Raw genomic sequence first — 14,903 nt, 5'->3', positions numbered from 1 at the left:
TAAATGTACATCAAATTGAAATGTACCTTTTTACATGCAGTCAGGCCTTTTCTACGGCATCTCTTCCTGTTGTACCCAGGCACATTCCTCGGTAGAGCGAATCTTTCTCAGCAGTGGTTGGTTGCTCACCAAGTAGCCATGAAAATCTTGGGAAGATGTGTGCCTAACGCTGTACTGTACAAGCAGGAACTCTTTCAATGACTCATCAGTCAGTACCGGGCCCACTGTGACTTCGGGGCAGCTGCTGACAGCAGCACTGCCTCCAGAACTCGGGGCCCAGCCAGCAGCTGCCACTTTCTGGCCACCCCACTCTGAAGGCAGCCAGTGCGCTGCACCACACTGCCCCCCTGCCCAGAGACCGCCCCCCACAGTCCCCTATGCCCAGCACTCCTGCCACCCAGAGACCTCTCCAAGACCACGCCGCCACCCTCCGCCCAGCGCCTCTCCATCCACAGACCCCCCCACTGCCCAGCACCCCCACACACAGATCCCCCACTGCCCAGCGCCCCCCCACAGATTCCCCCACTGCCCAGCGCCCCAAAACACACAAACCTCCCCCCTGGCCAGCACCCCCTACCCCCTCACTGCCCAGCACCACCCCACAGATCCCCCACTGCCCAGCACCCCAAAACACACAAACCTCCCCCCTGGCCAACACCCCCACTCCCTCACTGCCCAGCACCCCCCCTACAAACCCCCGAGACCCACTTCCCTGCACCCTGCCCCCCAGCCGCACTCAGCGGCCCCGTTACAATGTCCAGCAGGCTGAGCCGGCAGCATGGCCAGGGCCGGTCCCGGTCGGGAATCGCTCCAGCCCCCCGCGAGTGGCACGATCAGCCAGGCCAGAGCTGGAGTGGGGCCTTCAGTACCCACTTGCCTGGCTGGGGGGGGAGAGGGGAAGGGGGAAATGACAATGGGTTAAGTAACTATTTTCAGCTGCTGCCACGCTGGGAGCAGGGCAGACCACTGGGACACAACCCCCGAAAGCCCACCTAGCCCGGCCACAGGCAGCATCCCTGCCCAGCCCACATGGCAGAGCCCGGCTGCTGGGCAGTGAGCCCCCTACAGGCAAGCAGAACCTGCTGGCTGGGAGCCACTGGCACAGCAAGGCCTGGGCACTGGACTGCCCTGGGCAAGGGACCAGTCCCAGCTGTGTGGATGGGCTAAACGGGTCCATAATGGGCCCCTTCCCCGTGTGGGCCTGGCGCCATTGGCACCATTATAAACCCGGTACTGGTCACCCCTCAGCCATGGGGCAGATCCCATCCCCAGGGCCGGCCTTACATGTGGGCGACCCCCAGGGTGCCATGGTCAAGAGGGTGTTAACAATAACCATTTTGATTCAAAGAGTTCAGGCACAACTGTCTCTGCAAGCTAGAAAAGTTGGGGCTAAAGGTTAAGGGTCAAGTACATGTTCATCTCGGATGCTGTGGTTTTATATATCAAACGAAAGGGCTGGTCAGGAGCCTGTTAACCAGGCCCGTTTTGCTGGTGAGCAGCGAACGGAGCTTCTTGACGTTGAAGCTCATAAAAACCTATTTGCGACTGACCATGGGAGACGACAGGCTCTCTTTGCTGGCCACCCTGTCTATCGAGAAGGCTGTGGCTCCACACAGAGACCTGTCACAAGCAAGGGCAGTTTGCAGCAGCAAAGGCATGTGGAGTCGCCTTCTGAGCCTTGCACTCCTGGGGAACAGTTACTCATTTGTTATTATTTGCTAGTTTCGTGTTTAATGTCATGTTTAGTTTGCCTAAGAGCATATGCTAAGAATGATACCATAGATATCCCCAGTACTGTCTTATTCCTATCTGGTTATGTGGGTTGGAGCGTTTCTGGCTTTATCGCTGATTTTAATAAAAATCATCGAGGCTTTGCTTTGCCTTCATTGCGTGTGTCCTCGTCATTCACCCCGAGATTCCCAACGAGATATTGAACTGGTTGGTTTAGTTCTGTGTAGCCTGATTCTGGGACAAGAACCCTCTTCCCCTCAGCTCATTCATCACTTCAGTGGGCAACCAATGCAGGTGTTCTGAACCATTCGATGTATCAGGCAACGCGGAAAAAAAGACCGAGTGGGAATCCAACTGTGCAACAAGCTTCTTACATCTGTCTGAGCTACAGGCACGGTGCTCCCAGAGCTCGGGTGCTGTGTTCCTCCCCACTGCAGGGTGAGTGGAAAGCAGAGCCACCCCCCACCCCCGAATGCAAATACGCTGCAGACATGTCACCCCCTGCCCGAGAGAAAAGGGAACACAGTGTTTGTGGCCCATTCAGGCTGTGCCATCACTGCTCAGCACAATCCCCTCCCCCAGCCGGGATAAGAACCCAGGAGTCCTGACTCCCAGCTCCACTCCACCCCCTGCTCTAACCCATTAGACCCCATTACCCTCCCAGAGCTGGGGATAGAACCCATCAGTCCAGACCCCCAGCCATTCCTGCTGTAACCCACTAACCCTCACTCACTTCCCATGGGTGAGGAAAGAACCCAGGAGTCCTGGCTCCCAGCCCCCCGCTGTAACCCACTAGACCCCCACTCCCCTCCCAGAGCTGGGGCTAGAACCCAGGAGTCCTGGCTCCCAGCCCCCCTTGCTCTAACCATAGAGAATCCCCACCATGTAAAGACTCTAATTACAGAGAGACCGCGCACACCCCACGGGACAGCCGTAACCATAGAGAGACCCCCCCCACCATGGCAGGACTGTACCCATATTTCCACAGCACCTCCAGCATTCCAAACCTGCAGCCTGTCCATGCACAGGGTGCAAACAGGCAGCTCCCTGAACCCCCTCTCCCTTCCCGGTGCCACTTCCCCTCCCCCCCCGCCCCCAGCCACAAAATCCTGGGTTGGGGCAGCCCCGGCCCTTTCTCTCCCCAGCCCGGACCCCCCGTTACTCTCCCCTTGTACGGGGGACAAAGTCCCTGACACACCATGGCCCAGGGCCGCTAGAGGGCAAATGCAGATGGGAGAGGTGGGGAATTATTTTTAGTCTGAATTTGTCTAGCTTCAGCTTCCAACCCCTGGGTCTGGTTCTGTCTTTGTCTAACCCTGTCAAAAATTCCTCTAACACATGGATGGGCAAACTACAGCCCTCGGGCCGGAGCCATTTTAAGCTGGTCCGCAATCTCCCTCTGGGGAGGGGGTGGGGGCCACACCACGCGGCTCGGCCTCGCTCCAGCCGGGGCACTGGGCCGGGAGCCGCACCACGCGTAGGAGCCGGAGAAGGGACATGTCACTGCTTCCAGGAACCACTTGAGGCAAGTGCCGCTTGGAGCCTGCACCCCTGAGCCTCTCCCCAGGCCCCAACCCCGTGCCCCAGCCCTGATCCCCCTTCCGCTCTCCAAACCCCTCGATCCCAGCCCAGAGCTCCCTCCTTCATCCCAAACCTCTCATCCGCAGCCCCACTCCAGAGCCCGCACCCCCAGCCAGGACCTGCACCCCTTCCTCAGCCCAACCCCAATTTTGTCAGCATTCATGGCCCACCATACAATTTCTAGTCCCCAATGTGACCCTCAGGCCAAAATGTTTGCCCCCCCTCCTCTAGTAAAATCAATCTCCCCACAGAGTTTCTTACAGACAATGATCAAGGCACCGCTTAACCAATCCGATCGTGCTTTCAGGGTCAGGCATGTTATCCTTGTAGCTTTTTCAACACCCTTTTGGAACGTGCCAACACCAGAACTGGACCACATATTCCAGGAGGACTCCAACTGGAGCTGCAGCTGAAATCTGCCCAGATGATGAAGCCGGTGCGGCGTCTGGGAGTTTGTTTATTACGGGTAGAGCCCTGCGCCGCTACAAAAATGTGTCTCCATATCCGATGTGCACTCCGCAAAAATTATCTGTGGAGATCTACAGATATGAGAGGCTTTGCAGGGCTTTACATCGGGGCAGGCTGAGGTTTCGAGGCACCCTCCACCCCTGCCAGATCCGGGCCGGGGAGGGCTGCATGGGCAGCTGTGGGGAGCCGGTGCGGTGTCGTGGACTCTCCACCTGCCCTCAGCCGGGTGGGGAGCCTGGGGGGCAGGAACACGGCAGGGAGTGGAGGGTCTGCCGCGGCTCCCCAGAGCTCCCGGCTGGGCTCCATGCTGGCCTGGCCGGGGGGCGGGGGGGAGGGAAAGGAGGTGACCTGTGGAGCTGCCCCGGGGCTGCTCCGGGCCCCCATCCAGGGCAGGTGGAGGGTCTGCAGCTGCTCCCTACAGCTGCCCACCCGGCTCTTACCATGCCCAGGCTGAAGCTTCAACCCCCTCCCTTCCCCAGCCACCGGAGCCAGGCCCGGGAGAGCTGCGCTGGCAACTGTGGGGAGCCTGGGTCCCTCCACTTGCCCAGGGCAGGTGGAGGGTCCACACCGCGGTTCCTCACAGCTGCCCAAACGGCTTTTACTGTCAGAGCCCTGCGCGGATACAAAATTGGTATCCGCCTCCACCCGCGTATCGCAAAAATGGTCTAAGTTATACAGCGGATCCCTACGGATTTGCAGGCTATAGTGATGGGTGCACGTTCCCAGCTGCGTATGGCAGTGATACTGAGGGCTCTTTCCCCTGCCGAGCGCGACTGTGGATACCAGTGAGAGCCCCGTATCTCAAGCCAGAGAGATGCCCAAGAAGCTGCAGGCAGCGGTGTGTGTTTAATGCACCTTTATTAAACCAGCGCGGTGACTGTCAACCAAAGGCAACAAATACCGAGATTAGGGAATGAAGGTAAACGGATACGCGCTGGCTGGCGGGGTGGGATCTAACAGCATTATTACGTTAAACATGATCTGCGGCAGGGAGTGAATGAGTCAATAAAGCGTCACATGATGGCAAGACGCTCTGATTAGAATCGATACTGACTGTCATTCTGTTGATACAGCGATGGCACACGGTACCAAATTTGCGGTAGCAAATAGAAACCAGGGCCCCATTGTGCCAGGCGCTGTACGAAGATATAACACAAAGGCCCTCCCGGAAGAGCTTTCAATCTAAGTGTAAGACTATTGGCAATAGATAGTCAACAAACAGGCCAAGAAAAAGTGCAAGGAAACAACCAGATGATTCTGGTCAGCATGAAACACCCCACACAGCAAACCACTGCCCCAGCATTGCAGCAAAACGCCACTGGCCAGATTCACAGGGCAGGATTTTAATGAGGCTTTTAGGCCTTGTCTTCAACGGATAGGTGTACTGGGTCTGCTGCTCTAACCCCCTGCCCCAGGGACGCTCTTGTGCCGGTAGAACAGTGACATTCTCCGGCTCAGCTTAACCCCCCCCCAAAGTGACATCAACGAAACTGAAAGAAAGCCACTGTTCTGCCGGAGTGAGAGCGTCCACACACGAGGTTACACCAGGATCATTCTATCGGTTTCAATTCACACCTTAGGTTATACCGAAAAACTTTCCCATGAGGACAAGGCCTTCAGCTTCTAAGCTGCAATGGAGCTACGGACAATTGACCCCAGCTGGGATCTGGCCCCGTTGACTCCAATGGAGTGGCAGCTGATTTGACCCAGTGCGGGGATCCGGTCCATTCATGGTTGTAAGGTGCTCAGATACAGAAGGGATGGAGGAGCCCAGCGGGTCCTAGGTTGATAGAACCGGATTCAGTATAATTTTATTTTTGTTGTATGCATGTCAAGAAGGAAGCTGCCTCATTCCTTGTGCGGTAAAACTTCAGGAGCGTTGAGCTGTCACTGAGTCTGTCTCCTTCATGATGGGGGCTTTGACTGGTGTGCAACGATGCCCCAGATGGTTTATGGGGGCTGAACATGCAACTTCTGGAGGGAGAAGCATGAATCTTTCCTGCCTGAAATCAAAGATTGTGTCTTCTAGACAGCAGCAGGCTCATCCAATGCAACACCAAATCCTAGATCGTGTTTTCCCTTTCTGCCTCCAGTGCTTTGCTCAGAACCCGCTGGGTGTCGTCAGCTACAGAGGCCAAATGCTTCCGCAGCATGAAGGACGTGGTAACCAGTGCCACCCCCCCTTCAGGGCGGCTTTTTTCTGGTTGATGATGGGCGAGGCGACAGCAGGCAGGCTAAGCAGGAAGGCGTGTCTCTTCAGGCGCGGCAGCTCCATCTGCAAAGTTTGTCGCAGGAGTGGGAAATCGTAGCGGTTGGGTTCCCAGCTGGACACGACAAAAACCGGTGGGTGGCCCACTCGTTCAGCTGCTACGCCTCTCCTGCAATCCTCCCTGATCTGCTCCAGGATCCTCTCCTCGTTGTAGCTGGAGGGACGCTGCCTCCTGGAAGCGTCCAGGTCCATGTCGGCTTTGGAGCGCACAAAGTAGAACCTCTTGCCCACTCTCTGGATTTCACGGACCAGCCTGGCATGGTCGGAGCGGAAGCGCTGGGAGCCGACGATGATGAAGAAGTCGTATTGGCTCAAATTGAGCGCCTCACAGTAGGTGTTTAGAGGGAAATAGAGTGTCCCCACCCCTGGCAGGTCCCAGAGGGTGACGCCTTGAAGGACGGGATCTTGATAAGCCACCGGCATCGTCATGGTATCGAGCATCCCGGTTTCAGCAGCGCCTTCATCACCAGCACGTAGCCCCCGCATGGCGTTGATGAGGGAGGACTTCCCGGAGCCCGACTCCCCCGTGATGGCGATGTGGAGGGTGTGGCTGTTAAACGACTCTGGTGTTCTCTGCTGCACATTAGAAATCGCGTCTGTCAGGCTCCCTTGATAGACAGCGGCTCTGAACCCATCGAGAGCCATGGCGCTCAGTCTGCGGCACAGAAGAAGAAACATTTCAGCTCCTAGTTAAGGCTACGTCCGGAAAATGCTGCGCCAACAGTGCAGAGTCAAGGCCTCAAACGTTAGGAAAAGGCAAATTTATGATAGCCCATGTAACCTTAACTCTGCCCCTTGCGTACCTGACCCATGCACTGAATGAGGCAGGGGCAGTGTGGAAAAAACAGGAGTTGTTTGGTTTTAATCCTTATTTATTATTTGTAGTGTAGTGCATAGAAACGCCGACCGAGATCGGGACCCCATTGTGCCGGATGCTGCACAGACCCCGACCGAGCTCAGGGCCCTGTTGTGTCAGGTGCTGCACAGACCCCGTCCGAGATCAGGGCCCCCATTGTGCGAGGTGCTGCACAGACCCTGGCCGAGATCAGGGCCCCGTTGTGTCAGGTGCTGCACAGACCCTGGCTGAGATCAGGGCCCCGTTGTGTCAGGTGCTGCACAGACCCTGTCTGAGATCAGGGCCTCCATTATTCTGAGCGTTGCGCAGCCCCACAGGTGAGAATTTTCACTAGATCTCAGCTCCCACGAACTCTCGGAAATAAGTGGGGAGATTTTCGAGCCAGCCCAGCACCCTGCTGCTGACGGGGACAATATCTCAGCTGTGAACAGGCAGAGCCAGGCTCAGACCCAGCCTTCTCCCTTGGCTGCCCTGTAGCTCAGAGGAGCCGTGGGGAGCCCTGCAGCTGCTCTCGCTCGCCCCAAAGGCCTGGCAGGAAGACGGGGAGCGCACGGCTCTCTCAGCCACATCCCAGCTCCGCGCACAGGAACAGAGGACACTGGAATCGGGGCCCGGCTATTTCAACTGAAGCCAAGGAGGAGTCTAAGGACCCAGAGCTGGGCACAGTTTTTTCAGCCGCAACTTTTGCAGTGAAAGATGCAGATTTCATGGATTGCGGAGCCGGAAGGGGACTGCCCTGGGGCCCATCTAATCCGCCCGCCCACGGGCCACAGACCAGACACCGTCCCCAGCACGAGTTCCTCTGCAGGGCGGCCTAGCAGCTGCCCCTAACACAGCCCTGAACTGCAGCCACACCGGGGGGGAGCGAAGGGGCCCGGGGGCCGGGTGTTCCCCAGGGACTGACAGGAGAGGGGATGTGCCAGTGTACAGGGGGGGTGGAAAATGGCTAAATTGGCAACACTGCAGCTGACCACTAAGGGGGGGGAGGGGGAATTTGAGGTGGGGGCTGGAAAATCCCAAGCAGGGGGAATCTCTTACCTCCCCCAGGCTGGGCTGCGCTCAGGTGGGGTTGCTGGTCTCCGGGAAGGGGCAGCAATCTGTGGGCACAGCTCACCCCGCCCCGCCCGCAGTGTCTCCGCTGCTCCTCGCTCCCCCTCTTCCTGCCCCCCCCCTTTGCCGGGGCCTCCCCCGCCTGCCTTTGTCTGGGCCCCCGGCTCCCTCCTGCGGCCCCGCTCCGGCTCCGGCTCCGGCTCCGGCTCGCTCCTGATCGGCGAGCAGGGGAAAGGGAAAGTGAAAGCAGCAGCTGGTGAGGGAGCAGGGCCGGGCCTCACCCCGAGGGGAGGGACAGAGCGGGGCCTAGATACTTGCCCCCTCCCCCCCGCGCGCGTTTCCATGTGGACACACAGCCCTAAGTGTCACCATGCAGTCAGGGGGTGACAGTGTGTATTTACAACACACACACACACACACATCATACCCGCAGGGGGACCCTCTCTCTCACCCAGAGAGAGAGAGAGAAAGAGCAGACTCAGCCCCTCCAGCATGGGGCGGCAGGGAAACACACACACACACACACACACACACACATGCCGGTGCATGGCAGATTCACAGAGGGCAGATAGCACACACGCTCAGTGCACGGTGCAGAGACCGGACACACTCAGTGCACGGCGCAGACACGCGGTGCAGAGAACGGACACGCTCAGTGCAAGGCACAGACACACGGTGCACAGACCGGACACGCTCAGTGCACGGCACAGACACACGGTGCAGAAAACGGACACGCTCAGTGCAAGGCACAGACACACAGTGCAGAGACCAGACACGCTCAGTGCACAGCACAGACACACGGTGCAGAGATCGGACACGCTAAGTGCAAGGCACAGACACACGGTGCACAGACCGGACACGCTCAGTGCACGGCACAGACACACGGTGCAGAGACCGGACACGCTCAGTGCACGGCGCAGACACACGGTGCAGAGACCGGACACGCTCGGTGCACGGCGCAGACGCACGGTGCAGAGACCGGACACGCTCGGTGCACGGCGCAGACGCATGGTGCAGAGACCGGACACGCTCGGTGCAAGGCACAGACACACAGTGCAGAGACCCGACACACTCGGGGTAGGGCACAGCCACACCCTGGGTAGCAAAACATCATGGCCTGGCCCTGACTCCAGATTCCTGCTGTTGACAGCTGCTACTTGCTCCCCCATGGGGACGGCTTCCAACAGGACCCCAAGGAGCCAGAGGTTCACAGGCCCGGGCAGTACCGCCGGCATGAAATGAACCTGCTAAGCTGAATGTCCAGCCAAGAACCAAAGCCAGGTTCCTGTGTGAGTGACACAATTGTGGAGCATCGGTATTCACACCACAGCTCTGGCTGCAGCTGGGTTCTCCATAATTAACCAGATGTTGGCCCCTGGACACACACACACAGCAGCCCTCTCTACTGGAGTTGCCCCTAACTGAGTTGTTCCCCCTCCCTATTGTCTTTTCCTGGCCCTGGCCCAGCTGGGGTCACCAATTATCGTTAAGTTGCCCTATCGCCCACAGCGGGGAGCTAGCTGCTAGCTCACAGGCCAGGCTGAGCTTGGCTTGCCTTAAGGAGCCAGCCAGCCTGTGACACCTCCCACAACCAACCACTCCACTGCACACACAGTGCAAAGAAAGGCTGAGAGGAACCGAATCACACGTGACAGACATCAGTCACCTCGTTTAACACCCGGCAGGAAAGTGAAGAGAGGCCAGGGTGGTCTGGGAATCACAGAAACCTGCCTGAGTCTCAGGGGAAGAATCTCCCAGTGAGGTACGCAGGTTTGTTCTTAAATCATAAGACAAAATTAAGGTCCCCTCTCCCCTCACTCAATTTCTCACTGTCTAATGAACTATTTGTCTTGCTCCCACTGCCCTTGAATTACTGACTAATAATGAACTAGTCTCTCTTGAGCCTTTCACCACAGAGCTTTCTACATATGAATTAACCCTGTGATCCCTCTCGGGGCACAGCGCTGCTCCCATTGGAGCTAGTGGGGTTTGTGCCATAGACCTCAAAGGAGCAGGATTCCCCCTTTCACAGGAGGAAAAGTGCACCACAGAGAAAATAAGTGACTTACTCAAGATTGCACAACAACTATAGACATCGAGCTCACAATAGAAACCAGGAGTCCTGGCTCCCAGTGCAACTGCTCTATATTCAGATTTTATTACTTAATGAAGCAGTAGTAACATGCAATGCACAAAAAGAACAGGAGTACTTGTGGCACCTTAGAGACTAACAAATTTCTTAGAGCATAAGCTTTCGTGGACTACAGCCCACTTCTTCGGATGCAATACACAGTCACTGCTGTTCCACTTAGAAAATACACTCTGTGCATTACCCTAATTCGCCACTGGATGTCACTGCGGTGCTACTGAAGGAAACGTTACCCAGACTGGCCACCAGGTGTCACTGTTGTTCCATCAGAAATACCCACTGCCCCACCTCCTGGGGAACGGCAGCCAATCAGAGCTGCTGCAGGAGACAGGCGGCACCCTCCCCCTCCCCTCAGGAGGCAATGGGTATTTCTGATGGTTTATTTCTAATGATAACACTGGTCTACAATTTTTGAGAAGTCGTCTGCTTCAGAGATAAAATGTGCTATTTATTATGTATTTTGATGTGCTGAATTCAAATATGACAATTAAAACAACTGATTGGCTACTGTTTCTAAGATATTTAAGTTTTTTACATTTTATGTCTATGTATATTTTGTAGATAGTAGAGTGTTAATCATAAATTGTAAACCTAGGTCTTTTCATGTGTTTATGGTTGCTTTACATGATAATATTTCACCTGTCCTGTTTATGTAACACTTTAAAAATCAGCAAAGGGGTTATATAAATAAAATTTATTATGACACAAAAGGCAAAAAACTATTATGTACATAGTTTAGTCCTATTCAGTGTCTACTCGGCGCTTCTTGGCTGTCTCTTGTATTCATTAAATGGAGCATCTCTTGTCACTGTCCAGCAATAGTCTGTAAGCATTGATGGGCTCCATTTGCCCTGATAGCGTTTCTCCATTGTTGCAATGTCCTGGTGAAATCGCTCGCCGTGCTCGTCACTCACTGCTCCACAGTTAAGTGGAAAAAAATCTAGATGAGAGTGCAAAAAATGTATCTTTAATGACATGTTGCAACCAAGGCTTTTGTATGCCTTGAGGAGGTTTTCCACCAACAACCTGTAGTTCTCTGCCCTGTTGTTTCCGAGAAAATTGATTGCCACTAACTGGAAGGCTTTCCATGCCGTCTTTTCCTTGCCACGCAGTGCATGGTCAAATGTATCATCTCGAAGAAGTTCACGAATCTGAGGACCAACAAAGACACCTTCCTTTATCTTAGTTTCACTTAACCTTGGAAATTTTCCACGGAGGTACTTGAAAGCTGCTTGTGTTTTGTCAATGGCCTCAACAAAGTTCTTCATCAGACCCAGCTTGATGTGTAAGAGTGGTAACAAAATCTTCCTTGATTCAACAAGTGGTGGATGCTGAACACTTTTCCTCCCAGGCTCCAATGACTGTCGGAGTGGCCAATCTTTCTTGATATAGTGGGAATCTCTTGCACAACTATCCCATTCGCAGAGAAAACAGTAGTACTTTGTGTATCCAGTCTGCAGACCAAGCAAGAGAGCAACAACCTTCAAATCGCCACAAAGCTGCCACTGATGTTGGTCATAGTTTATGCACCTCAAAAGTTGTTTCATGTTGTCATAGGTTTCCTTCATATGGACTGAATGACCAACTGGAATTGATGGCAAAACATTGCCATTATGCAGTAAAACAGCTTTAAGAGTCGTCTTCGATGAATCAATGAACAGTCTCCACTCATCTGGATCGTGAACGATGTTGAGGGCTGCCATCACACCATCGATGTTGTTGCAGGCTACAAGATCACCTTCCATGAAGAAGAATGGGACAAGATCCTTTTGACGGTCACGGATTGCAACTGCTTTGGAGGACAGGGTCATAATTCAAAATGATCTGGACAAATTGGAGAAATGGTCTGAGTTAAACAGGATGAAGTTTAACAAAGACAAATGCAAAGTGCTCCACTTAGGAAGAAAAAATCAATTTCACACATACAGAATGGGAAGAGACTGTCTAGGAAGGAGTACGGCAGAAAGGGATCTAGGGGTTATAGTGGACCACAAGCTAAATATGAGTCAACAGTGTGATGCTGTTGCAAAAAAAGCAAACATGATTCTGGGATGTATTAACAGGTGTGTTGTGAGCAAGACACGAGAAGTCATTCTTCCGCTCTACTCTGCTCTGGTTAGGCCTCAGCTGGAGTATTGTGTCCAGTTCTGGGCACCGCATTTTAAAAAAGATGTGGAGAAATTGGAAAGGGTCCAGAGAAGAGCAACAAGAATGATTAAAGGTCTTGAGAACATGACCCATGAAGGAAGGCTGAAAGAATTGGGTTTGTTTAGTTTGGAAAAGAGAAGACTGAGAGGGGACATGATAGCAGTTTTCAGGTATTTAAAAGGGTGTCATAAGGAGGAGGGAGAAAACTTGGTCACCTTAGCCTCTAAGGATAGAACAAGAAGCAATGGGTTTAAACTGCAGCAAGGGAGGTCTAGGTTGGACATTAGGAAAAAGTTCCTAACTGTCAGGGTGGTTAAACACTGGAATAAATTGCCTAGGGAGGTTGTGGAATCTCCATCTCTGGAGATATTTAAGAGTAGGTTAGATAAATGTCTATCAGGGAAGGTCTAGACAGTATTTGGTCCTGCCATGCGGGCAGGGGACTGGACTCGATGACCTCTCGAGGTCCCTTCCAGTCCTAGAATCTATGAATCTATGAATCTATGGAACATGGAAACCCTAACATCACCTGCCAGGAGATTCCACTGCTGTAGTCTGGAGCCCAACAGCTCTGCCTTACTCTTGGGTAGTTCCAAATCCCTGACAAGGTCATTCTGTTCACCTTGTGTTATGAGGTGTGGTTCAGAGGATTAGGATGGGAGAAAATGTGGGTCCTGTGACATTGATGGGTCCTGTGACTCCTACCTCCCCTGGTGGAGTAAGCACATCGATTCAGGGATCGATTGTCGCATCCCAACGAGACGCGATAATTCGATCCCCAAGAGATCGATTTCTACCCGCCGATTCAGGTGGGTAGTGTAGACCTAGCCTACGAGAGCACGACACTGTATGATTTCTAGAGCTGATATAGGGCAATTTGTTCAGCAGAGTGATGCAAGCTTCGTTATGATTGCATCATCCATGACTTCTAGGAATAACATGATGCAATTCATATCATATATGACGCAATACCAGCTTCAGATTGCATCATTCATTGTTTTGCCTAAAAAGCAAGTACTGTCCAAACCCAGTCATAGATTTATTCATAGATCCAGTCAAAGATGTATTTTAGTCATTTCTGGTTTATATTGATATCCCTTCCCTTTATAACTCACTTATCCTCCGCCATTCCCAAGTGAAGGGTCGTATATACTGACCCAATAGCATATCTTGAAAACTAGAGCCAATCAACAATTTTAAGCATCATTGTCGTTCTCAGTGACCCAGAATTAGTAAAGTTTGACTATATTTATTTCAGAAGCATTTTGGCTGTAGAGCAGTGTAATCAAGCAATCAATTTGTAAGCACCTAGAAGATAATAAGGTAATAACTATCAGTCAACATGGATTTGTCAGGAACAAATTATGTCAAATCAACCTAATATCCTTCTCTGACAGGGTAACAAGTCTTGTAGATGGGGGAAAGCAATAGATGTCATATATTTCAACTTTGATAAGGCTTTTGGTACTGAGTCATATGACCTTCTCATAAACAATCTAGAGCAATATAGCCAAGATGAACCTAATATAAGGTGAGTGCACAAGTGGCTGGAATACCATACTCAGAGAGCAGTTATCAATGGTTCACAATTGAGCTGGAAGGGCATATTGAATGGGGTCCCACAGGGATTATTCCAGGGTCTGGTTCTGTTCAATATCTCTATAAATGACTTGTATAATGGCATAGAGTGTACACTTACAAAGACTGTGGATGATACCAAGCTGGGAGGGGTTGCAAGCACTTTGAAGGACAGGATTTAAAGTCAAAATGGTCTTGATAACCTGGAGAAATGGTCTGAATTAAACAGGATGTAATTCAATAAGCATAAATACAAAATGGGAAATGACTGCCTAGGATGGAATACTGCAGAAAAGGATCTGAGGGTCATAGCAGATCACAAACGAAATATAGGTCTGGAGGTTTTTAAGAACAAGTTAGAGGAACACCTGTCATGGTGGATAATACTTATGTAAGCAGGGTCAGGATAAGCTCTATCCTGACATCTGGTGGTGAATTATGGCTAGTGTGGAAAATATCTTCAGGGGCTGAAGTTATTTGCATAGGCACACCCACCCCACCTAGCTTGAGCCCATGGCAGCCCCAAATGGTCACTTTGGCTGTTGTGGGATCCCTAGTTTCTCTGTTATTGGGGAAAAAGGAATAAAGTGTTGTTACCCTGATTATATGAATCAAGGACAATGAAACTGTTTTATGACAGAGGGTCTCACCATCACTTAAGTAGCACTCACTAGATGAGGGACATCGGTTCCAAAACCCAGTGAATTGAGAGAAGCTGGGGACATATATTTGTGTTTGGTGGTGTGGGCCCCTTTTGTGAGCCTGCAACAAGTTTTCCACTATCTCCACTGTTAAATATCAGAGCTAGCTTTGATTCTATTAGGAGTATAGTTATAGGCTGCTGAGCTGAATTCACTTTAGCTTATTGTATCTGATGAAGTGGGTATTGTGACAAGGTCAGGCCAGATGGCTACAGGACAGTGATAGAAGACAGATATATTAGTCCCAGATTAAGTAGGTCTCTTTTCCCTGGGTAAGGTAACAGGGAAGGTTCCAGAACAATCAGGAACTTTCTGGAAATAATTAAGGCAGACAGGCTGATTAGAACACCTGTAGCCAATCAAGAAGCTGCT

The 14,903-nt window shown here is 52.5% G+C and overlaps 1 pseudogene; it reads right to left on the bottom strand.

Annotated features, from left to right (window-relative positions):
* Positions 1-5,565: 5,565 nt before the first annotated feature.
* Positions 5,566-6,727, bottom strand: LOC135976720 (interferon-inducible GTPase 5-like; annotated as a pseudogene).
* Positions 6,728-14,903: the final 8,176 nt, after the last annotated feature.

Source organism: Chrysemys picta, chromosome 20 (assembly GCF_011386835.1).
Source record: "Chrysemys picta bellii isolate R12L10 chromosome 20, ASM1138683v2, whole genome shotgun sequence".
Classification (NCBI taxonomy): domain Eukaryota; kingdom Metazoa; phylum Chordata; order Testudines; family Emydidae; genus Chrysemys; species Chrysemys picta.
The sequence above is the reverse complement of the archived record's forward strand: the minus strand, read 5'-3'. Positions and strand labels throughout refer to the sequence as shown.